The sequence below is a fragment of the Oncorhynchus mykiss genome, chromosome 23 (assembly GCF_057628025.1).
Source record: "Oncorhynchus mykiss isolate SJ-2025 chromosome 23, ASM5762802v1, whole genome shotgun sequence".
NCBI lineage: Eukaryota > Metazoa > Chordata > Actinopteri > Salmoniformes > Salmonidae > Oncorhynchus > Oncorhynchus mykiss.
The window spans coordinates 35,908,617-35,934,193 of record NC_143044.1 but is presented as its reverse complement, the minus strand read 5'-3'; the positions used below and the strand labels follow the sequence as shown (position 1 = coordinate 35,934,193).

Below are 25,577 nucleotides of genomic sequence, written 5' to 3'. Positions count from 1 at the left end.
AAAGTCTTGAAGGAGTGCCCACATATGCTGAGCATTTGTTGGCTACTTTTTTTTTAAACTGAAAGGTTGCAAGATCAAATCCTCTAGCTGACAAGGTAAAAATATTTCGTTCTGCCCCTGAACAAGGCAGTTAACCCACTGTTCCTAGGCCATCATTGAAAATCATTGAAAATAAGAATTTGTTCTTAACTGACTTGCCTAGTTAAATAAAGATAAAATAAATTCAGTCCTCAATTGTGCTTTTGTTTTTTCTGTTAACCCCTCGCTCACACACATGGCTCACATTTAAATTAAATTCAGGCTGAATTCCTTAATGGACTGTAAGTCATTTTGTGCATTGTTGATTCTTGTGCCAAGATAATTGCTATGGGCAGCAGTGAAAGTAGGCTGATTATAGTCTACTGCTGGCTCTTGTGAATTCTGATAGATCCAACCGGGGCTCCCCAATCCATCTCTGAGCCTATGAACACACATACCCTTAGTGTTAACTTTGCTCTTAATGCATCTCTGGGTGGTGGTGTTCAAGATTCAACATGTCCACAATTCATATGATATGTTACGAGTTACAATTTATACAATATGCAAAAAATTTGCAATGCATATGATATGCTAGGAGTTCCAATTTGTTGTGGCTAACGTTAGCTAGGCTTGGGGGTAGGGTTAGGGTTAAGATTATGATAAGATGTAGGAGTTAGATTAAAGGGGTTTAATGTTAGGGGGTGGTTAGCTAACATGCTAAGTAGTTGCAAAGTAGCTAAAAAGTAGTTAGTTGAAAAATTGGACATGATGAGGTTTGAACAGGCAGCCTTTGGGTGGCTAGACATTAGTGTTATACCCCCACCTATCCAGTAGAAACAGCAGATACTGATAAGTAAGGATATGTTCAGTCAGTCACTTGCATGAACACAGAAATTAGTTATTAGAAAAGCACAAGTATAATATTTCCATCACATTCCATCCTCTTATCACTTGTGTGATAATAATCATAACATTTTAATGTAAGCATTTAGATTTTAGCTTCTATTATAGTAAGGGAAATTAACACATAAAACCAGACACGTCATAATTTCAAGCCATTCATTCTGGGTTGTACAATCCAATTAGTATGGTAATCCTATAATCATAATAAAGGTTATACTTCTATTAATGGGATTCATAAAAAATACACAGACATACACAGCATGTTAAATAACACAATTTAGACAAACTAAGAAAAAAACATGCTGCAGCCCGTTTGGCAACTTGGGAACCCCAACTTCCAAACAGAGATTCCAAACAAGTTGCAGGTGGCCACTGGTGATGGGGAATTATTCTTAGCAACAGTGGCAATGTATTCAGCGAGATCAGTCATATTAGAAAAGTGATCCCTGGACAAAAGTACAACATTCATCGCCAATGATTGCACGATTGCCCTCTTGACCTGCCAAAAGATAGCCAAGAGCCTCTCTGTTTAGTATAGCCAATTTAGGCAAAAATTTTAGCATTGCCAATTTTCTCTGCGTCTCTAGAGATATCCCGAATGTGGTCTAGGGCACATGCATATTGACTTTCACAGGAAAGAGAGAGAACACATGTTATAACAGTTTCACACCAACCTTGATAATAATGAAATTGGGGCAAGGATAGCCCAAGCTACAATCTAGTGTCTCTTCACATGTTACGGTTATAGCTCTGTCTCTAGAAGCCTCACCTTTCCCAATCATAATTATAGCTATTGATAAATTATCCAAACCAAATTTAGAATGACAGTGCTATGTGCTTCACATTGGTTATATCACCCTCAATTTAGCATACACCGATGCTGGTAGAATGTACATTCACATTGTCATACAGTATCTTATATTTCTAGCATCTACTTTTCTCATCACTTGTGGTAATGACAGATTGGTATCTCAATGCGTTCTTAGTCTAAATTACTATAAATATCGCAGTGTGCAGACCTCCACAATCAACCTGATACCCCAAATAAACCTAAATCAATTACGGGCACGGTTGACCACCCCTCTCCGTCCCAGCTTTGGCATTTCTTCAGTGTGTTTCAGTTTGTCCTTTTAATGGCACGTGTTCAAAGTTCCTTGATATTGATTCTTACCTGAGCCACCACTCTCCTTTACAGTACATTATGTCTTTGTCCATTTTCCTACCAGTACACCAGCAGCATGAGAACAGTTTGGATGTGATCTATCTCCATGCTCACTGCACATGGGCTCCTGAGTGAAAAGTCATGAGAGAAAAGGCAGTTGATAGCTTCGACTGGATGCTGTGAATAGGCTAATGGCTCAGACTCAGGTCTCAAGGTAGAAATGGTGAAGGAACATATTGAACTGCATTTTCACCATTACTTCAGCCAGTTAGTGTGGGTTGAGGTTCACACTGTTCTTGGTCAAATGATCCCTTTCATACATCTATACACCATCTGTGGTTACCTTCACCATAACCCCAAGAGAGGACAGAACAGAACAACAGTTTAGTTTAGGGCATTTCTGATTCAGGAAATCCAGACAAATGATTTACTGTATGACAAATAATTACTACTATCAACATTCTTAATACAGATTTATAAAACAAATGTCAAAGCGAATAACAGCACACAGTTGAAACCATTTTTTTCTCCCAGATTGGCATATACTCCTTTATCATCTTGGTGACATGACTGCAGAGTTACAGGGTCAGGGAGTTGATGGTTCATCCTTAGGGAGAAATCCCCACCATCCAGCAGACCCAATCGGGTGAGATTTGTATTGAAGCAAAACAAAAACAACTAATACAACAACAGCAATACACTTATTCATATAACACTAGAAGGAAAACTTCAATCCATTTGGAGTTACTGTCAACCATTACCAACATGTATTTTTTCATTTTACAGGCAGAAATGTGAAGAAGATCAATTTGCGTATTTACCAAAGGCCCAGGGGACCGGTAGGGGACCTGTAATTCCAAAAACAACAACAACACTGCCTGTTAAATCATAAATAAACAAATTCTAATAACAAATCAAATTAGAATTACAACTCTTAATAACTCCACAAGGAAATAATTATATCCCATAAGGTAATGGTGAAATAGACTGGAGACAGGTGTCCTTCATTCAGGGGCAGCACTCTCTCTCGGTCATTCAGGGGCAGCGCTCTCTCGTGTTCCAAATCACACATGGGACTATTGATGAATTATAAACTTTTAATTATTAGTGTTTGCATAGCCCATTTAAATATCACCCATGTCTCCAGTATTTCTAGTGAGGGTGATCAGGCCTTTCTTTCCCTTTTATTTCCCTGTACCTCGTACATTATTTAAAAAAAATGTCTTATTAAGAGAATTTACATGTTTGCAACCAAAACATGGACAATAGATACTTCCGAAAATGTCATTTGTACGGTCGTTAAGGTGCATAATTTCTAACCCGTGAAAACCCACTAAAACCAAATAAAATCTGTAACACCACCAACAAATATTCATAACAGATGGGTTGTGTGTGGGTGCTGGCGTGTATATAGTGAAAATCATAGGGTAAAAACAAACGAAATCTCCAGGCCTTACTTCATTTGGGAGGTTCCTTAACAGCTGGATCTGGGTACTTTTAACTGCTCTCCTAAGGCACCTGCCTCGGGAAGCCCTTCAAAGGGAGAGATACAGAATCATTGATAAACATGTACAAAAAAATTGGTGGCAGATATTCCATCAGTCCTGGATGAAAGAAAATAAACATAATGAATTTTACTGCATCTTGGCCAGGAAGTCTTAATAAACCCATGCGTTGACAGAATTACACTTCAGACAAATCAGATGATACGGTGTCCTGTAAAGCTGAATTAGGCACCTTTTAAAGTAAACAATCCCAGAGCCCCTCTCTAATCATGGTCAGTTTGACCTGTTGCATTGAAATACAATACTGTACAAACTGTCCTTGGGACATAAACTTATTCAAAATATAAAACCAATTGTTTAACAAATCTGCTAGGACCTTCAAAATGTTGGTGCCGGCCTTTCAGTTCAATATTCGGGACTAAAAACATTTACCTGGATCTACTTCAATTCTGGACACAGTTCCACGTAATGGAAACAGATTTGTGTTTTAGACAAATCACTTACTTGAGTCACTGGACACACGTAATGGAAATAAATGATTGTTTTAGATGACATTACATTCATACTTAAATCCCTGGTGCAACCAAAACTATAGAATTGAGAAATAAATTGTCAAAAAAGTGTCTTATTAAATTATTCATACCTCTGTCCCCAATTTCCCAACTGTCTCTCTTACAGCCTGTTGGAGTTCAGCGTGGACTGGCGGCTATCTATTGTTCCACAGGAAGCTTATCTCTTAACCCAAACACCAGATGGCTTAAACACGATAGCATTGGACCGGGCCTTGAAGAATGAGTGGTCTCTAATTTAAGTCGCAATGCTCAATCCCTCTATCTTACTTCTTCAAATGACTAAAATATTGCATGATCGGATTGCTATCTGCAAGCTTTCATTTTGTTACTTTCACTAGTCTCCATATCTGTTTCCCTCAACTTGGACTCCCTTCCCAATAGGAATACCTCAATCACTACTGCTTAAACACAGATATCACTCTCAAACAACATTCTGCCCCCCCTATTTTAGCGTTTAAAACAAAACAAACATGGTAACTTTCTCCATATTGGAAGGTGTTATTTTCATCTTAGTATACATTCAAAAGTTACTCTATATTTATTTCAAATTTCTGTTGGACATTCACTTTCTGCTTCAATATTTATAAAATGTTTATTATTTTAAGATTAATATGTAATGCGTTGGAGGGATCAATATGTATTAACTGGGTTGCACTGTCTATCAGTCCCCTGTAGATGGCATGCTCTGTCCATAATAAGTCTGCCTCGCACATTAAACGGTTGAGTAGGTGAATACAGAACATCATTGGTTCTATTTAACAGGATATGGGATTATTTCAAAATGTATTAATCAAATTCAATCAAATTTATTTTATATAGCCCTTCGTACATCAGCTGATATCTCAAAGTGCTGTACAGAAACCCAGCCTAAAACCCCAAACAGCAAGCAATGCAGGTGAAGAAGCATTACCAGGGAGGAGGAAATCTAGAGGAAATCTGTAAAGCGTGTATAGTTTTATTGGTTAGGGCTAAATCAAGTCCCGTACAATGCTTTAACCTCATCTTCATTAACCTGTTATGGCTGCAATCCCGATATTGGGATCGACATGACAACTACCAGTGAAAATAGAGGGCGCCAAATTCAAACCACAGAAATCTCATAATTACAATTCCTAAAACATACATGTGTCTTATATCATTTTAAAGCTATTCTCGTTGTTAATCCCACCAAAGTGTGTGATTTCAAATAGGCTTTTCAGAGAAAGCACTACAAACGATTATGTTAGGTCTCCACCAAACCACAATAAGCACAGCCATTTTCCAGCAAAATATAGCATTCACCAAAAGCATAAATAAAGATAAAATGAATCACTAACATTGAATTATCTTCATCAGATGACACTCATAGGACTTCATGTTACACAATACATGCATGTTTTGTTTGATAAAGTTCATATTTATATGAAAAAATCTGAGTTTACATTGGCTATTTAGATTCACTAGTTCCAAAAACATCAAGTGATTTTGCATAGCCACATCGTTTCAACAGAAATATTCATCATAAATGTAGATGATAATACAAGTTATACACATGGAATTATAGATATACTTCTCTTTAATGCAACCGCTGTGTCAGATTTCAAAAAAGGTTTACGGAAAAAGCAACCCATGCTATAATCTGAGACGGCACTCAGAACAATAGCCAAATTAGCCTCCATGTTGGAGTCAACAGAAACCAGAGAATACATGATAAATGTTTCCTTACCTTTGATGAACTTCATCAGAATGCAGTCCTAGAAATCCCAGGTCCACAATAAATGCTTGATTTTTTCGAAAATTTTCCAATTAGCTACTTTGGTTAGCGCATTTGGTAAACAATTCCAAAGTATTGTTCCAAAGTCCACTATAATGTGACAAAACGTCCAAAAGTTCCGTAACAGTCAGTAGAAACATGTCAAACGATGTACTGAATCAATCTTTAGAATGTTGTTTACATATATCTTGAATAACGTTCCAACTGGAGAATTAGAATTACTTCAGATGAGCGGTGGAATGCAAGTCCTTCCCCTGTGAACGCGCCTGGTGAAAGCATGGTCCACTCATGGCTGTGGTGACTATTTCCTGTGTCAATCGACCCCCCTTCACATTAGAGTCATCAGACAAAGTTCTATTGACTGCTGACATCTAGTGGAAGGCGTAGGAAGTGAACGCTCATCCATATCTCGCTGTAATTTCAATGAGACCTTGGTTGAAAATCTGCCACCTCCAGAAAAAAACAGGAAGTGGAATATCTCAGGTTTTTGCCTGCTATATGAGTTCTGTTATACTCACAGACATAATTCAAACAGTTTTAGAAACTTCAGTGTGCTTTCTATCCAATACTAATAATAATATGCAAATATTAGCAACTATGACTGAGTAGCAGTCCATTTGATATGGGCACCTTTCATCCAAGCTACTCAATTCTGCCCCTGCAGCCATAAGAAGTTAAATGATCCATAAAGGGACCACTCTGAACATTCCTCCGAATACTTTTTTACATACGTCTACGTCAGAATACCACTTACATACGTCTACGTGAGGGTGTGCAAGTTGTATATTATTATTATTTTTCTATTGTTACTTCATCAGAACATCATCAACATTATACTCAATATTATGTTACTTTATCTCTAGTAACCCATTATACATCTATGTTACATCACAAATTCCTCCTTTAGACTAGTGTTTTATTCACACTAGTTGTTCTTTTTAACAGTATATTCAGAATAATACTCTCTTCTTTCATATCTATATACAGAATCCCTATATAATGTTATACATTTTATAAAGTTATAGATCTAAAAACTGGGGTATTAATTTTTTTCCCAATATACTTTGGTATTCATACCCACACCACTCCATGTGCATCTATACATCTTATGTATCTTCAATGGTTCTTGCCTCCCAGAGACAGTGGTCCCAAACCATATAGACAATTCAGAAATGGCTATAGGTCGCTACTTCCTATACATATAAAACAACACTGTGTTCAAACACACCAAGTGCTATTATTAGTAGTCCCAGACTATGATGGGTGGTGGTGGTGGGATGGAACGCACAGTTAACGGTATAGATGGAAAAACTCTCTGACACAGAACTGGAAAACTCAGCTCACTTTCACACTGGAGCTAGTCCCCTGACAGCACTCACTCACTCACTTCATTATAACTAAATTTCAATCTATCTCTTGATATCCAAATTTCAATCTGATTATCCAAATTTCTATCTTAATAGTAATCGTTTCAATCAATTTATTATCTACACTTCAGTCAGCCAAGTATGTCATATCTCACAATCACACAACTTTCACATCCACATTGACTATTCCCAAACTCATTCTGTAATCTCGCGCATTACCCCATGTGCATCTTCAACAATTATCTTGTCGTTACTTGTTATCCAAATTTCAATCTTATTATCCAAATTTCTATCTTAATAGTAATCGTTTCAATCAATTTATTATCTAAATTTCAATCAGCCAATTTTGTCATATCTCACAATCACACAACTTTCACATCCACATGGACTATTCCCAAACGCATTCTGTAATCTCCCGCATTACCCCATGTGCACCTTCAACAATTCTCTTTTCGTTACTTGCTATGCACCATATGTACCATATGTATCGGCAACGGTTCTCTTGCCACTACTTGCTATACATATAAATAATATCACATTTTTACAAATACCTTGTGTTATTTTTTAGTGGCTGGAGACCATGTAGACGTTTCATATAAATGCCTACAGACAGCTGTCATTGGGGCTTTCCATTGTAACATTACACCCTCGCTCTAGTTTTCTCGTAAATCTAGTAAATCGTTTTCTCTCTATAAGACTATGGGTACCGTTTTATGCGTTACTCGCCTTGATTGAATTTTTTTATCATAAATGTGAATTTTTTTACAGATTCATTTAAATTGACTTACTGAAGTCAATTGCCGTCTCTCAATGGTTTGCGGATGATGTGTCTCCTCCTGGGCAACTCACAGTAAGGATCTGTTCTGGGCGGGTCTCATTGTCTTTTGGTCAGGCGGGAGTTTTCCTCGCAGACCCCCACTGGAGTGCTTCGCAGCCAGAATCAATCACCCTGTTCGTTAATGCCAAATTGTTGTGGAAATCCTTATACAGGGACCCTCAAAGTCAATCTTGAATTAATCATTGTTTATTATCAGAGTGCTGGAGAGGTTCCAACAAACTTGATGCACCATAGTGATCGTCTGTCAGAAGCTATAACGGGGCAGTACCGTTAGTTCCCTTATATACTGCAGACAAGTCATATTTGCATGATGTAGCTTATTCCTCATTCACAATTAATTAATGTTTGTGTCATTCATTTGACTGACCAATACCTCACATGGCTTACCTTCTCTCTAGCTGAGACCTTGAAACTGAGATATATTTTGTTGTCAAAACAAGGTCTGGGCCTACTGCGAAATTGTAGATACTGAGAATTGAGGATTTGTTCAATCAGTCACTTTTATGAACATAGAAATGAGGTATTAGAAAAGCACAAGTATCACATTTCCATCACAATATCATACTAATTTGAGTGTCCCGGATTTCTGTTTACTATGTTATATTACGTCTAGTCTATGAGACCAGGTTGAATGTCGAACCTAATGGTCAGTGTTTTTTCTTTCTGTAATGGAGGTGGTTCGGCGATCATGCTCAGGTGATGAGTAACATTGCTTGGGACCCAAAGAGTTGCTAGGCTTTTCTTGGTGAGCTAATAAACTCTTCTGCCACGCAGGAAAACGGGGTTCGAACTACAGTTGAAGTCGGAAGTTTACAGTCACTAAGATGCATCCAACCCAGAAGCCAGCTGCACCAATGTGTCGGAGGAAACACCGTTACGCCTAGCGACCTGGTCAGCGTGCAATGCGCCCGTCCCGATAGCACTGCGATGCAGTGCCTTAGACCACTGCGCAACCCGGGAGGCCCCGTTAAACCATTTAAAGGCAATACTACCAAATACTAAATGAGTGTATGTGAACTTCTGACCCATTGGGAATGTGATGAAATTAATAAAAACTGAAATAAATCATCCTCTCTACCATTATTATGACATTTCACATTCTTAAAATAAATGTCAGGAATTGTGAAAAACTGAGTTTAAATGTATTTGGCTAAGGTGTATGTAAACTTACGACTTCAACTGTACATACAGTGGGGCAAAAAAGTATTTAGGCAGCCACCAATTGTGCAAGTTCTCCCACTTAAAAATATGAGAGAGGCCTGTAATTTTCATCATAGGCACACTTTAACTATGACAGACAAAATGAGAGAAAAAAATCCAGAAAATCACATTGTAGGATTTTTTATGAATTTATTTGCAAATTATGGTGGAAAATAAGTATTTGGTCAATAACAAAAGTTTATCTCAATACTTTGTTATATACCCTTTGTTGGCAATGACAGAGGTCAAACGTTTTCTGTAAGTCTTCACAAGGTTTTCACACACTGTTGCTGGTATTTTGGCCCATTCCTCCATGCAGATCTCCTCTAGAGCAGTGATGTTTTGGGGCTGTTGCTGGGCAACACAGACTTTCAACTCCCTCCAAAGATTTTCTATGGGGTTGAGATCTGGAGACTGGCTAGGCCACTCCAGGACCTTGAAATGCTTCTTACGAAGCCAAAGTGTTTGGGTTCATTGTCATGCTGAAAGACCCAGCCACGTTTCATCTTCAATGCCCTTGCTGTTGGAAGGAGGTTTTCACTCAAAATCTCACGATACATGGCCCCATTCATTCTTTCCTTTACACGGATCAGTCGTCCTGGTCCCTTTGCAGAAAAACAGCCCCAAAGCATGATGTTTCCACCCCCATGCTTCACAGTAGGTATGGTGTTCTTTGGATGCAACTCAGCATTCTTTGTCCTCCAAACACGACGAGTTGAGTTTTTACCAAAAAGTTATATTTTGGTTTCATCTGACCATATGACATTCTCCCAATCTTCTTCTGGATCATCCAAAAGCTCTCTAGCAAACTTCAGACGGGCCTGGACATGTACTGGCTTAAGCATGGGGACACGTCTGGCACTGCAGGATTTGAGTCCCTGGCGGCGTAGTGTGTTACTGATGGTAGGCTTTGTTACTTTGGTCCCAGCTCTCTGCAGGTCATTCACTAGGTCCCCCCGTGTGGTTCTGGGATTTTTGCTCACCGTTCTTGTGATAATTTTGACCCCACGGGGGTGAGATCTTGCTTGGAGCCCCAGATCGAGGGAGATTATCAGTGGTCTTGTATGTCTTCCATTTCCTAATAATAGCTCCCAAAGTTGATTTCTTCAAACCAAGCTGCTTAACTATTGCAGATTCAGTCTTCCCAGCCTGGTGCAGGTCTACAATTTTGTTTCTGGTGTCCTTTGACAGCTCTTTGGTCTTGGCCATAGTGGAGTTTGGAGTGTGACTGTTTGAGGTTGTGGACAGGTGTCTTTTATACTGATAAAAAGTTCAAACAGGTGCCAGTAATACAGGTAATGAGTGGAGGACAGGGGAGCCTCTTAAAGAAGAAGTTACAGGTCTGTGAGAGCCAGAAATTGTGCTTGTTTGTAGATGACCAAATACTTATTTTGCACCATAATTTGCAAATAAATTCATAAAAAATCCTACAATGTGATTTTCTGGATTTTCTTTCTTCTCATTTTGTCTGTCATAGTTGAAGTGTACATATGATGATAATTACAGGCCTCTCTCATATTTTTATGTGGGAGAACTTGCACAATTGGTGGCTGACTAAATACTTTTTTGCCCCACTGTACATCAATCACACTTCGCTGTGATTGTGTGGCAAACAACCCCAGAGTCATTGTAGGTATGTGGTATGTTTAATGGAATGATGGAAGCCCAGCGGTGTAGCTACTAGTTAATATAATGATGGAAGCCCAGCGGTGTAGCTACTAGTTAATAGAATGATGGAAGCCCAGCGGTGTAGCTACTAGTTAATAGAATGATGGAAGCACAGCGGTGTAGCTACTAGTTAATATAATGATGGAAGCACAGCGGTGTAGCTACTAGTTAATAGAATGATGGAAGCCCAGCGGTGTAGCTACTAGTTAATATAATGATGGAAGCACAGCGGTGTAGCTACTAGTTAATAGAATGATGGAAGCCCAGCGGTGTAGCTACTAGTTAATAGAATGATGGAAGCCCAGCGGTGTAGCTACTAGTTAATAGAATGATGGAAGCCCAGCGGTGTAGCTACTAGTTAATAGAATGATGGAAGCCCAGCGGTGTAGCTACTAGTTCCTCTCTGAGTCTGACACAGTAGTGTTCCTCTACTGTAAATACATCTCCGGATTTGTCAAAGGAAGTTTTTTTGTAGCCAGAAAAAGGGGAATGTTTGAAGTTTGCTCATCCCTTTGGTAGTTTATCTATCTGCTGTGGAATATGTTAGTGAAACATATCTAAGATGTATCTCACACTGTGGGTACATCCCAAATTGCATCATATTCCCTATATAGTGCACTGGTCAAAAGTAGTCTACTGTATAGGGAAAAAGGTGCCATGTTGGACACAGCCGGTGCTCTTCAGCGGCTGTTTGAAAAAAACGTTTAATTTCCTTCCCTAATCAATGCAGGCTCATCCATATATATATATATATATATATATATATATATAGAGAGAGAGAGACAGACAGACAGAGACAGAGAGAGGTACCTGCTACTGTACCTTTACCTTTCTCTTTAAGCTCTTTCTCTATCAGAGCTCAAAGCAATATGGAAATAGTTTTTTCACCTGTAATTGGATTCTCAACGTTAGATATTTTGGCACAAATACAAATATAGAAAGTGTTAGTGAGTGTTCAAAGCTTGTGTCTGTCTGTCTATGTGTGTCCATGTCTGTCTCTGCAACTGACCTCCAGCATGCAAGGCCTCTCATCTCTTACAGTCTCTCTAAACCCTAGCCAGTTGCTCACAGGACATTCAATGTCATCAGAGAAAAATAGGTTCAGGCATAAGTTTTTTCTTCTTGCCGATGTAGAGATGGCTTTAATCCATAGGAGGCTGTTGTGCATTGTGTTGCAGAGCAAACTCCAAAAAATGCTGCGTTAGAAAAATAACAATTTAGTTTTTTTGGTAACCCAGTGCTGGGTAAATATTGGACAGAACACACGCTGGGTTATTTTGACCCAGCCAGTTGGGTTGCGTGAATAAGTTCTGTTGGGTTGTTGGGATTACCCAAATACAGGTTAATTTAACCATCAGTTGGGTATTTTTTGCTTTCATGCTGGGTTGACCTAGCAGCTGGGTCTTTTTTAATGTAATCATTAGGTTATTTTCCTGAGTCTTGGCTTATTAGGGGTGTGCATTTCAGATAGTTCTTATTGGCCACTTGTGAGAGTAAATGTTATTACTGTTCATCATGTTAAGTTTTCATACTGCAAATTTTACTTTTCCCGAAACATTTTCGCATTTTACACACTTCTAGAATTCTATGATTATTTTGTATGTGCTTTTAGGAAACTTATACACTCATGTAAGTGTCAGTAAAGTTAAAACAATGTCAATGTTCAACCTTAACATGTAATAACAATACAACACAACAGATCAACAGGAATGACATTTACTCTCACAGGTGTCTTAAAAGTATTTCCGGAAAGCCTACTAAACTACCTACTAAACTACACCTCCCTTCTTCTGATCTAACCCACTGGTCAGTGTGCACATCAAACAAAATTATTATACTGAAAAAAAGTAATGAAAACAACACAACTAAGTGACCCAATGCCTGCAATCCAACAGTTGGGTCAACCTAACAACCCCCCTTACCGAAAATAACTGGCTTCTTAAAAACAGTTGTGGCAAACCTTCGGGAAATTTGCGGCAATCTCATATTTTCACATGCAAATTAGTTTTGTGGATAGCTGTTGCGGTAAATTTGTGGGAAAACATTCTGCTTGCTGCAAACTCTGTATGAATATGCAAATTAGGTCATGTTTTTGGTTACTGTGTGTTATTAATATTGAAATGTATCTACATAAACCAAGTCACATACGGGGTGGAAGGTAGCCTAGTGGTTAGAGCATTGGATTAGTAACCAAAAGGTTGCAAGATTGAATCCCCGAGCTGACAAGGTAAAAATCTGTCATTCTGCCCCTGAACAAGGCAGTTAACCCAGAGTTCCTAGGCTGTCATTGAAAATAAGAATTTGTACGTAACTGAATTGCCTAGTTAAATAAAGGTTATATATATACAAACTTAGTAAACATACTAAATGTATTAAATACACTAAACAACATGTATTCAATGTCTTTCACAAAAAAAACATTTATCCAATACAACTTGAAATCATCAGCATGGGAATGAAGAAAATAGCAGACTGGATATTTCCCCAATAAATTGTTTTATGTTGCTACTACATTTACATGGGAGAAATGTGAACACTATGTGGATGTTGACCTTAGGATTTTTAAAGGGAAAACTACAGAATGATTTACATGAGCCAAGTGATAACTGAGCTATAGATTTATTCCAATGGAAGTTTAAAAGAATTAACAACATTTGAATAATTAAAACAGCATGAACTAAATCAAGCCCAGTTCAGAACTAGAGAATTTTTGAGTGAACCTTTGTCCAAAGCTTGTTGAATGCGTGCGCTGAAACAATCCGAAAACACAAAAACAAACAAAATGATTATACTGAAAAAAAGTAATGAAAACAATCAACATTTTGACATCTTAAATGGTAGAACATTTTTTATGCCTAATATGGCAATTCATATTATTTTTCCAAAATGAATTATTGTTACTCTAAAAAAAATGCTGGGTTAAAAATAACCCAATATGTTTAATTTCAACCACCTCTGGGTCAATATTGGACAAACACAGCATTGGTTTAATTCAAACCAGCGGGTTTGGGTTGTGCTTCTAACTCAGTGCCTTTGGTTGAGCGCTTGACCCCACTGCTGGGTAAATTAGACTATATTGCTGGGTTAAAACAATCCAGTGTTGGGTTGTGTTATTTATGTCATCCTTGAGTTATTTTCACAAGATAAGATTTCATAAGATAGGATGGATTATTAAAATGTATTTATATTATAGAATTTACCAAACAGTCCAAACATCAGACTAAAGCCTCAGTTGAACTTGATGTGCACACTCAGATTGTAATCTGAGAAAAACAAAGCTTGCATGCGTGTGACACTGTCTGATTTAAGTGGTATTAACACAGATCTGTCTATTAGACAGTGCCAGAGCTAATCAATAGATATTCACATTCACTGACACACTTCAGCTATCTTAGGTGACAGCACACACATACAGTTGAAGTAGGAAGTTTACATACACCTTAGCCAAATACATTTAAACTCAGTTAAATCCTAGTAAAAATTCGATGTCTTAGGTCATTTAGGATCACCACTTTATTTTAAAAATGTGAAATGTCAGAATAATAGTAGAGAGAATGATTTCAGCTTTTATTTCTTTCATCACATTTCCAGTGGGTCAGAAGTTTACATGCACTGAATTAGCATTTGGTAGCATTCCCGTTAAATTGTTTAACTTGGGTCAAACGTTTCACAAGCCATTTTGACACAATTTTGGAAGTATACTTGGGGTCATTGTCCATTTGGAAGACCCATTTGCGACCAAGCTTTAACTTCCTGACTGATGTCTTGAGATGTGGCTTCAATATATCCACCTAATTTTCCTTCCTCGTGATGCCATCTATTTTGTGAAGTGCACCAGTCCCTCCTGTAGAAAAGCACCCCCACAACATGATGCTACTTCATGGTTGGGATGGTGTTCTTCAGCTTGCAAGCCTCCCCCTTTTTCCTCCAAACATAAGGATGGTCATTATGTCCAAACAGTTCTATTTTTGTTTCATCAGACCAGAGGGCATTTTTCCAAAAAGTATGATCTTTGTCCCCATGTGCAGATGTAAACAACAGTGATTCCTCAAGCATCTTCACAAGGTCCTTTGCTTTTGTTCTGGGATTGATTTGTACTTTTCACACCAAAGTACATTCATCTCTAGGAGACAGAAAGTGTCTCCTTCCTGAGCGGTATGACGGCTGCGTGGTCCCATGGTGTTTATACTTGAGAACTATTGTTTGTACAGATGAACTTGGTACCTTCAGGTATTTGGAAATTGGTCCCAAGGATGAATTTTTTCTGAGTTTTTGGCTGATTTCTTTTTTTCCCATGGTGTCAAGCAAAGAGGCACTGAGTTTTATGGTAGGCCTTGAAATACATCCACAGGTATACCTCAAATTGACTAAAATTATGACAATTAGCCTATCAGAAGCTTCTAAAGCCATGACATCATTTTCTGGAATTTTCCAAGCTGTTTAAAGGCACAGTCAACTTAGTGTATGTAAGCTTCTGACCCATTGTAATTGTGATACAGTGAATTCATTAATTATACGTTTTTTTTATTTATTTTTATTTCACCTTTATTTAACCAGGTAGGCTAGTTGAGAACAAGTTCTCATTTGCAACTGCGACCTGGCCAAGATAAGGCATAGCAGTGTGAACAGACAACACAGAGTTACACATGGAGTAAACAATTAACAAGTCAATAACACAGTAGAAAAAAGGGGAGTCTATATACATTGTGTGCAAAAGGCATGAGAAGGTAGGCGAATAATTACAATTATGCAGATTAACACTGGAGTGATAAATGATCAGATGGTTATGTACAGGTAGAGATATTGGTGTGCAAAAGAGCAGAAAAAAAAATAAATAAAAACAGTATGGGGATGAGGTAGGTGAAAAATGGGTGGGCTATTTACCAATAGACTATGTACAGCTGCAGCGATCGGTTAGCTGCTCAGATAGCAGATGTTTGAAGTTGGTGAGGGAGATAAAAGTCTCCAACTTCAGCGATTTTTGCAATTCGTTCCAGTCACAGGCAGCAGAGAACTGGAACGAAAGGCGGCCAAATGAGGTGTTGGCTTTAGGGATGATCAGGGAGATACACCTGCTGGAGCGCGTGCTACGGATGGGTGTTGCCATCGTAACCAGTGAACTGAGATAAGGCGGAGCTTTACCTAGCATGGACTTGTAGATGACCTGGAGCCAGTGGGTCTGGCGACGAATATGTAGCGAGGGCCAGCCGACTAGAGCATACAAGTCGCAGTGGTGGGTGGTATAAGGTGCTTTAGTGACAAAACGGATGGCACTGTGATAAACTGCATCCAGTTTGCTGAGTAGAGTGTTGGAAGCAATTTTGTAGATGACATCGCCGAAGTCGAGGATCGGTAGGATAGTCAGTTTTACTAGGGTAAGTTTGGCGGCGTGAGTGAAGGAGGCTTTGTTGCGGAATAGAAATCCGACTCTTGATTTGATTTTCGATTGGAGATGTTTGATATGGGTCTGGAAGGAGAGTTTAGAGTCTAGCCAGACACCTAGGTACTTATAGATGTCCACATATTCAAGGTCGGAACCATCCAGGGTGGTGATGCTGGTCAGGCGTGCGGGTGCAGGCAGCGAACGGTTGAAAAGCATGCATTTGGTTTTACTAGCGTTTAAGAGCAGTTGGAGGCCACGGAAGGAGTGCTGTATGGCATTGAAGCTCGTTTGGAGGTTAGATAGCACAGTGTCCAAGGACGGGCCGGAAGTATATAGAATGGTGTCGTCTGCGTAGAGGTGGATCAGGGAATCGCCCGCAGCATGAGAAACATCATTGATATATACAGAGAAAAGAGTCGGCCCGAGAATTGAACCCTGTGGCACCCCCATAGAGAGTGTTGTGGAGTGGTTGGAAAAACAAGTTTTAATGACTCCAAAGTGTATGTAAACTTCCGACTTCAACTGTATGGCATGTTGTTTTGCCATACAAGAATAGTCACATTTGGGTTGAGTTAAAACGTTACACAGAGAACAAGAGTAAAATATTACATTTGAAGGTACAAATGCATTATACAAAAAAAACTTAAAGTCAATTTAACAGAGCAATAGATAGTGCCTTAAGAGCATGAATGAGACACTCATGGCTCATCCATCCACTGATCTAATTATTCACAGGAACACAGCAGCCTGAGGACTGTGCTTCCTCCAGTCACTTTTCACACAACATACAAGAGCAGATACATGCTCGGAACCGTCTTACTGCAGAGGATTCTGTTCCTGGAAGGTGATACATCGTGGTCTGTAGAAATTATAATTCTGGGGCACATAGTCTGAGAAAGTTGATATCAAACACATAATAGGACTTAAAGCACACATACAGTGCCCCAAGCGGTGTACCTAGCTCCATTGCCGGTCCACTAATGGCTGTAAACACATGTGAGCAGTCCCCAAGAGCCCACTCAAATCGGTTTGGTCACCTCCGCTTGATTCGCTCACCTCCGCCTGGTTCAGGTACTCAACCATGTTAGTCCCATCCTGTTAGATCATTCATCTGCGTGAAACAGGCTCAAAATGAATGAGCATCTGAGACATCACCAGCAGGGTCATTTGAAACTATACCCACACTTTGAAGAGAAGATCTTGGGCCCTGATCCAGTTATCAATGAGTGTCCCCAAGCAGTCCGGATTTAAAGTGTAGAAGTCCTCAACAATCTGTAGTAAAGCAGACAATTTCTTTTTTGTAATATTTTATTTTACTTTTAGTTTTTTGGAAAAGCAAAAACAATAGACAACTGAACATTTTCATATGACAAAAACAATAGACAACTGAACATTTTCATATGACAAAAACAATAGACAACTGAACATTTTCATATGACAAAAACAATAGACAACTGAACATTTTCATATGACAAAAACAATAGACAACTGAACATTTTCATATGACAAAAACAATAGACAACTTAATTTGTACATACATATCCACAAACATTAATGACATAACACTTTCTCAGATCCGTATGTTCCCACCGTATTCACACCCAATGCTGTTTCTAATGCTTGTGAGACTCTGCCCCATATGACTTCAAATTGTGTTATGTTGTAGCCAAACAAACAATTACTTTTTTCCATTGCAGTTAATCACTAGTCTGGCTAACGTCTAACTCAAAGTCCTCTTTACTGCAGAGTCTGGTATGGCTCTTTGATGTTGAGGGCACAATGCGTAGATAATGAAGGGGGCTGTGATTTTACTGGTTTGCTCCCCTCTGTCTTTCTCACTCAAACACCCACAGCCACCGAGCGCCACCCCCTTCTATCACAATGGTTGGATTTTTAAACCAGAGGGGAAAAAAACTTTGAGAGCACCAATCAAACCCTGTTGCACAATTTATTAGACAATATTGCATTAACAAACAGCCTCCTTTCCAGACCAGTGTGGTCACAGTTCATCCTGCTCTGCGAGTCACGTGGGTCGCGTCATCAGGCTAGTTAATCACAGCAAACTGAATAAAATTCAATTCTAATATTTTTGTAAACATTTTAACCCACCATTCCTGGACTATCCAGCAGACGAGGAAACTGTCAGACTATGTCGACTGTCTTGACCACATCCGGCCAGATGTTGTTTAGACACTTGCTCGTCTGGGCTGAACTCTAACATTTAACTCTGTTGTGAGCACAACGTTTTCAATTAATTATAAATTCCTTTTAACAATCAGTTTTCAAGATGTGCAACAATACTTAAGAATGTGAAGAACCGGCTACAGCTGAAGCTTGGTGTTTCACTGGGTTTGTCCACAGTCCTATGTATTGACGTGTCCCGAGGACCTCCCCTCGTATACAAAATAGGTGGCGTTTACAGAATATTTACAGCGTGTACGGATTTTTTGTTCTTCTTTAACGTCAGGCTATAGTTGAGTCGTCCAAAAGCAAGAATGTTTCCTGGGCCATCTCTTCCGTTGCAAAAAAAGGGTAGAAGGGATACCTAATCAGTTGCACAACTGAATGCATTAAACCGAAATGTTTCAAAAAGTATTCCACATTTAACGCAAACCCTCTAAAACAGATGTAGGGGACTGACTTAATCTTCAGGTACCCGGGGAGCAGTTGTTGTTGGAGGTTTAACTGCCTCCTTGCTTCTCTGAAATTTGAACCAGCGACCTTTCCGTTGCTTGCCCGACGCTCTTAACCACTAGGCTTAACTGTTAAGGGGGGAGATTTTAAGGGATAGTTTCACGCACATTTCTAAATTAAATACTTTGAGGGAAGGGTTGATAAGCCAGGTCAATTGTTTCAACAAAGGCAAGGGAGTGAGGAAAGAGCTAAATGAATAGGGGTGGCAGTAGCTTAGAGATTAGAAAGACGATATTAGAAACCCCGAGCTGCCTGCAGGAACTTTGCAGCGAGTGATCCATTAGCCAGAGAGTTACAGCAACAATATCTCTGTATACTACCTTCTGCGGTTGTGCCCTTGACAATGAATGTTACCCTTAAGTGCCCATGAGCTACTCCCAGGCTGTGATGTGTGTGTTGTGTGTCAGAATGGTCACTGTGACAGAATCTGTGCAAATGACCAATAAAGCAAATATGGTAAAAGACCAGACTATTTATGGTAGCTGTTCATGTCATGTACAGTGCCTTGCGAAAGTATTCGCCCCCCTTGAACTTTGCGACCTTTTGCCACATTTCAGGCTTCAAACATGAAGATATAAAACTGTATTTTTTTGTGAAGAATCAACAACAAGTGGGACACAATCATGAAGTGGAACGACATTTATTGGATATTTCAAACTTTTTTAACAAATCAAAAACTGAAAAATTGGGCGTGCAAAATTATTCAGCCCCTTTACTTTCAGTGCAGCAAACTCTCTCCAGAAGTTCAGTGAGGATCTCTGAATGATCCAATGTTGACCTAAATGACTAATGATGATAAATACAATCCACCTGTGTGTAATCAAGTCTCCGTATAAATGCACCTGCACTGTGAATGTCTCAGAGGTCCGTTAAAAGCGCAGAGAGCATCATGAAGAACAAGGAACACACCAGGCAGGTCCGAGATACTGCTGTGAAGAAGTTTAAAGCCGGATTTGGATACAAAAAGATTTCCCAAGCTTTAAACATCCCAAGGAGCACTGTGCAAGCGATAATATTGAAATGGAAGGAGTATCAGACCACTGCAAATCTACCAAGACCTGGCCGTCCCTCTAAACTTTCAGCTCATACAAGGAGAAGACTGATCAGAGATGCAGCCAAGAGGCCCATGATCACTCTGGATGAACTGCAGAGATCTACAGCTGAGGTGGGAGACTCTGTCCATAGGACAACAATCAGTTGTATATTGCACAAATCTGGCCTTTATGGAAGAGTGGCAAGAAGAAAGACATTTCTTAAAGATATCCATAAAAAGTGTTGTTTAAAGTTTGCTACAAGCCACCTGGGAGACACACCAAACATGTGGAAGAAGGTGCTCTGGTCAGATGAAACCAAAATTTAACTTTTTGGCAACAATGCAAAACGTTATGTTTGGCGTAAAAGCAACACAGCTGAACACACCATCCCCACTGTCAAACATGGTGGTGGCAGCATCATGGTTTGGGCCTGCTTTTCTTCAGCAGGGACAGGGAAGATGGTTAAAATTGATGTGAAGATGGATGGAGCCAAATACAGGACCATTCTGGAAGAAAACCTGATGGAGTCTGCAAAAGACCTGAGACTGGGACGGAGATTTGTCTTCCAACAAGACAATGATCCAAAACATTAAGCAAAATCTACAATGGAATGGTTCAAAAATAAACATATCCAGGTGTTAGAATGGCCAACTCAAAGTCCAGACCTGAATCCAATCGAGAATCTGTGGAAAGAACTGAAAACTGCTGTTCACAAATGCTCTCCATCCAACCTCACTGAGCTCGAGCTGTTTTGCAAGAGGAATGGGAAAAAAATTCAGTCTCTCGATGTGCAAAACTGATAGAGACATACCCCAAGCGACTTACAGCTGTAATCACAGCAAAAGGTGACGCTACAAAGTATTAACTTAAGGGGGCTGAATAATTTTGCACGCCCAATTTTTCAGTTTTTGATTTGTTAAAAAAGTTTGAAATATCCAATAAATGTCGTTCCACTTCATGATTGTGTCCCAATTGTTGTTGATTCTTCACAAAAAAATACAGTTTGATATCTTTATGTTTGAAGCCTGAAATGTGGCAAAAGGTTGCAAAATTCAAGGGGGCCGAATAATTTCGCAAGGCACTGTATCTAGTCCCAAAGTGGCTGCAAGGTTCTAAGATGCACCTGGTGAAGTTAAGTCTTTCAAGTTTCCATTAACATTGTACTATTGTTTGTCGATGACATCGTGGAAGATGTAGATGCTGTTTCACACAGGGTCAATTAAACTATGTGTCGTCCCACTCTCAAAAATACATTTCACTTTACTTTTTTCATTTTACTTACCCTCAAACCTTGGAATCAAAGAGGCCAGAGTCCACTCATTCAGCATATCCTTTACAAAGCTGCCCATTCATTGGCCTTGACCTCTGCATTTAAGTACAGAAATAAATACATGTTTAGAAACATACACCACCGTTCAAAAGTTTGGGTCACTTTTTGGGTCACTTTTTGTCCATTAAAATAACATCAAATTGATCAGAAATACAGTGTAGACATAAATGACTACTGTAACTGGAAACGGCTGATTTTTAATGGAATATCTACATAGGCGTACAGAGGCCCATTATCAGAAACCATCACTCCTGTGTTCCAATGCCACGTTGTGTTAGCTAATCCAAGTTTATCATTTTAAAAGGCTGATTAATCATTAGAAAACCCTTTTGCAATTATGTTAGCACAGCTGAAAACTGTTGTTCTGATTGAAGAAGCAATAAAACTGTCATTTTTTAAACTAGTTGAGTATCTGGAGCATCAGCGTTTATGGGTTTGATTACAGGCTTAAGCCAGAAACAAAGCACTTTCTTCTGAAACTCGTCAATCTGTTCTTGTTCTGAGAAATGAAGGCTATTCCATGTGAGAAATTGGCAAGAAACTGAAGATCTCGTACAACGCTGTGTACTACTCCCTTCACAGAACAGCGCAAACTGGTTCTAACCAGAATAGAAAGTGAAGTGGGAGGCCCCGGTGAACAACTGAACAAGAGGACAAGTACATTAGAGTGTCTAGTTTGAGAAACAGACACTTCACATGTCCTCAAATGGCAGCTTCATTAAAGAGTACCAGCAAAACACCAGTCTCAACGTCAACAGTGAAGAGGTGACTCCAGGATGCTGGCCTTCTAGGCAGAGTTGCAAAGAAAAAGCCATATCTCAGACTGGCCAATAAAAAGAAAAGATTAAGATGGGCAAAGAACACAGACACTGGACAGAGGAACTCTGCCTAGAAGGCCAGCATCCCGGATTCGACCTCTTCACTGTTGACGTTAAATGTTAAATTAAAAAAAGAACAATGACCCTATGTTGAAATAGTAAAAAACAGAAAAACCCTTGAATGAGTAGGTGTGTCCTTTTGACTGGTACTGTATGCCAGACACACACTCCACGAACAAATCCCCTCTCCATTCACTGTACATCAATCTGATGTGCTCACCCATCCCGTTCATTTGTGTTCTCGGAAGGGATTAAACCTCCCCAACTCTCCTGTAGACACACATTATATTCCGCTGAATAGACCCGAGAGAGGATAACAAAACAAGCCACTCTGATTCCCTGTATGTCTGTTTAGCAGCAGCGTGTCCCTGATGTTGTTTATTGGTTTGTGTGTGTGTGTGTTAATTTATTTATTATTGTATTAATTTGTCAGGGATTGTATGGAAAGGAGAATGCAGCACACAAATGAAATAAGAAAAATTTAGTTTAATGGAAGGAATAAAAGGCGTTTGAAAGCAGACCTGCTTCTTTTACACAACAGACATTGTTATGATGAAGAAAACAAGATTCATTTGCATGATGGTGGAAACACAGGATAATCATTCAGCTCTTTGCAGAGGAAATATATTCTGTAGATTTCAATCAGTGTTCTGAGTAATAGGATTGCAGGCAGAGGAGAAGAATGTGAGTAAAAACCCAATACATTACTTTTACACTGCAGAATAACTTCTTCATCTTCTTTTTTTTCTTCTTTCTCTTTGTCTTCTTATTTTTCTTTCTTTCTTCTTTCTCTTTGTCTTCTTATTTTTCTTCTTATTTTTCTTTCTTTCTACTTTCTCTTTGTCTTCTTATTTTTCTTCTTATTTTTCTTTCTTTCTTCTTTCTCTTTGTCTTCTTATTTTTCTTCTTATTTTTCTTTCTGTCTTCTTTCTATTTTTCTTCTTATTTTTCTTATTTTTTTCTTCTTTCTCTTTTTATTATTTTTCTTCTTCTTCGTCAACCTCAATTTATTGAAATTCTAGAATGTTATGTCTTAACATATTAATGCAGACTGTAAGCCAATCAGTTTGACAAATATACTGTATTAATGAGTGGCCTCCCCGTTATGCCTCATGTTAATGTTGTCTATTCATTGGTGTTGTACAGGTACAGTAAACAGCAGACTGATGTTACTGACGCATTTGTTTCCTAGTGAAAAAACAGGGTAATCTTTAGGCACCGTTCAGATATGTAATGAGAACAGATCAATAGGAGAACTGTTGCCTGTGTGGCTGTGAGCAGTCTCCTCTCTCTGCATGGGTCACAGAGAGGTGACAGAGAGGCGCGCACACACACACCGTCTACGGGATTCTTGCTTTGGCAATCACACTCATGGCTGATCAGCTCCTGTCCAATGTTTCCATTTGACTTATCTGCTGCTATGGTCACTTAGCTTAGGGTGACATGACCAGGCACGCAACTCACCTCACAAAAACCCACTGCTGATGACTATTCATCTATCTAGCCCTCCCTTCCCCACTACCCACAGGCTTATTCTGTACCTGATGCATTCATGGGAAAGCAGCATTCCAGCCAACCCTTGAAGTTCAAGTATATACCTACAGTATTATATTCAATACCATATAATAATATAATACATCTAATGCTGTTTTGGTTGTGCTATGAAATAAAAACCTCTGAAAAATTGAAAAACGAATAAACCTCCCAATAAACAATGCCCCTAGCATTTGACTTTGGATTTGTGACGTGTTATCAATTACTTAGTAGACATCGTTTGAGGAGTTATCTATTTGTCCTTTCAACGCAGGCCCAACTCTTCCTCCCAGACGACCATCTCTCTCCTCTCTGCTTAGAACATTTCATCAGGCCATTAGGATCTAGATACAACACCCTGGATAGCGTTTGTTATCATACCAGTAATCAACCCAACCCGCTTCCTATTAGCCCAGGAACGACTGTTGGTCTTCTATCAGCATGGTTTGTACCTTTCCCATCATGGCTCTCATGGTGTCTACCTCACCTGCTAAGATGGAGAGTTATTTGTTTCTTGTATGAAGCCTGCAGAGGATAATTGTATGCATGTGTGTCTGTCTCTCTGCATCTCTGTTCCCTGTGACAGTAATGTAGATATACTGATCTGCAGAAATAAGCCTGTCAGGAAGGAGAATAAAGAGAGGGAGATAAAAGCGAAAGAACATTCTACAATACAAAAACATTTTTAGGATAAATCGCCTGTCAAACCCCGCTTCTTTTTCACATGCATTCTCAGAGTTCTGTTTTGTTTGGGACAAGATGTATAGTGTATAATATTGTAATATGTATAATATATTCATTGAAAAGCACAGGCCAATCATAAATAACCATCTCCTTAGCCAACAAACACAGAGAAAGAATGCAAAAAATCATTCATTTATTTTCATTCATTTATTTGTACGAGGTGCAAAGAAGAACCTTTTGCCAAGACATCCTCAAGGTCAAATCATGCATAGGTAATTTATTGCATTGTGTTATTTTAGTGAGCAGACACACACACACACACACCAGTTCTCATGCCCAGTGCATAGCAATTTCCCCATCAGAACCATTTCATACATTTTAGCAAACGGGTAGTTTAGTGTGATTTCCATAATTTTCTCATAGCTCTGCTAATACGCTTTCACACAGAATCTCAAATAAGCATGGGATTTTGCTGGATTTAAAAAGGGTTGGTAATAAAATCTTCTAGCTGGCTGCACTCCTCTCACAGTGGATCAGTTGTCTCACCCCGCTTCCTCTCGTAGTTCACTTCAACTTTTTATTTCAGGAGCCCTTATACAGTGTAAGTGAAGCAGCTTCTTTTATCTAGTCAGCGTCGCTAGCTTTAAATGGCTAAATGAGACATTTCTTAAAGACAGTTATGTACAGGGATGCAACATGGCGTTCTACTAAGATGAGGCAAGTGGAATTAGAGTTTTTGAGGGCAAAGTTTGATACCTTATAAAAGATTACTTCATATGAAACAAGAGGTTTTGTGTTCGCATGATCAGATCTCCTACTAACCAAAGCTGCTGCTGGTAGAGACAGTAATGAGATAGGAGCTGTCTGAAGCATTGTGTACCTCTTTCCAGTGTAGCACACACACACTAACACACAATGTACACCACAATGTGGTTTTAATGGGGTACGTTGTATGTGCTTCAGAGTTGTTTTTCATCCATAATAAATAGAAACTCAACACTACAACAGAGCAGCATGCCAATTACAGTGTTGGGCCGGCACCAATAACCAGACCA

General features: G+C 39.1%; 1 protein-coding gene and 1 long non-coding RNA gene across 4 annotated transcripts in view; one reads left to right on the top strand and one right to left on the bottom strand.

Moving 5' to 3' along the window:
* Positions 1-25,577, top strand: part of macrod2 (mono-ADP ribosylhydrolase 2) — a 1,220,194-nt gene that overhangs the window by 802,746 nt on the left and 391,871 nt on the right. The window lies entirely within an intron of this gene.
* LOC149972577 (uncharacterized) lies at positions 1,064-6,006 on the bottom strand. Of its 2 annotated transcripts, XR_016491103.1 has the most exons (4): positions 5,866-6,006; positions 3,541-3,616; positions 2,905-2,931; positions 1,064-2,426 (listed from the first exon to the last, which is right to left on the bottom strand). It is a non-coding gene; the product is annotated as an uncharacterized LOC149972577 (long non-coding RNA). The 2 variants fall into 2 exon arrangements; XR_016491102.1 differs by lacking the exon at positions 1,064-2,426 and having other exon boundaries at positions 2,791-2,931.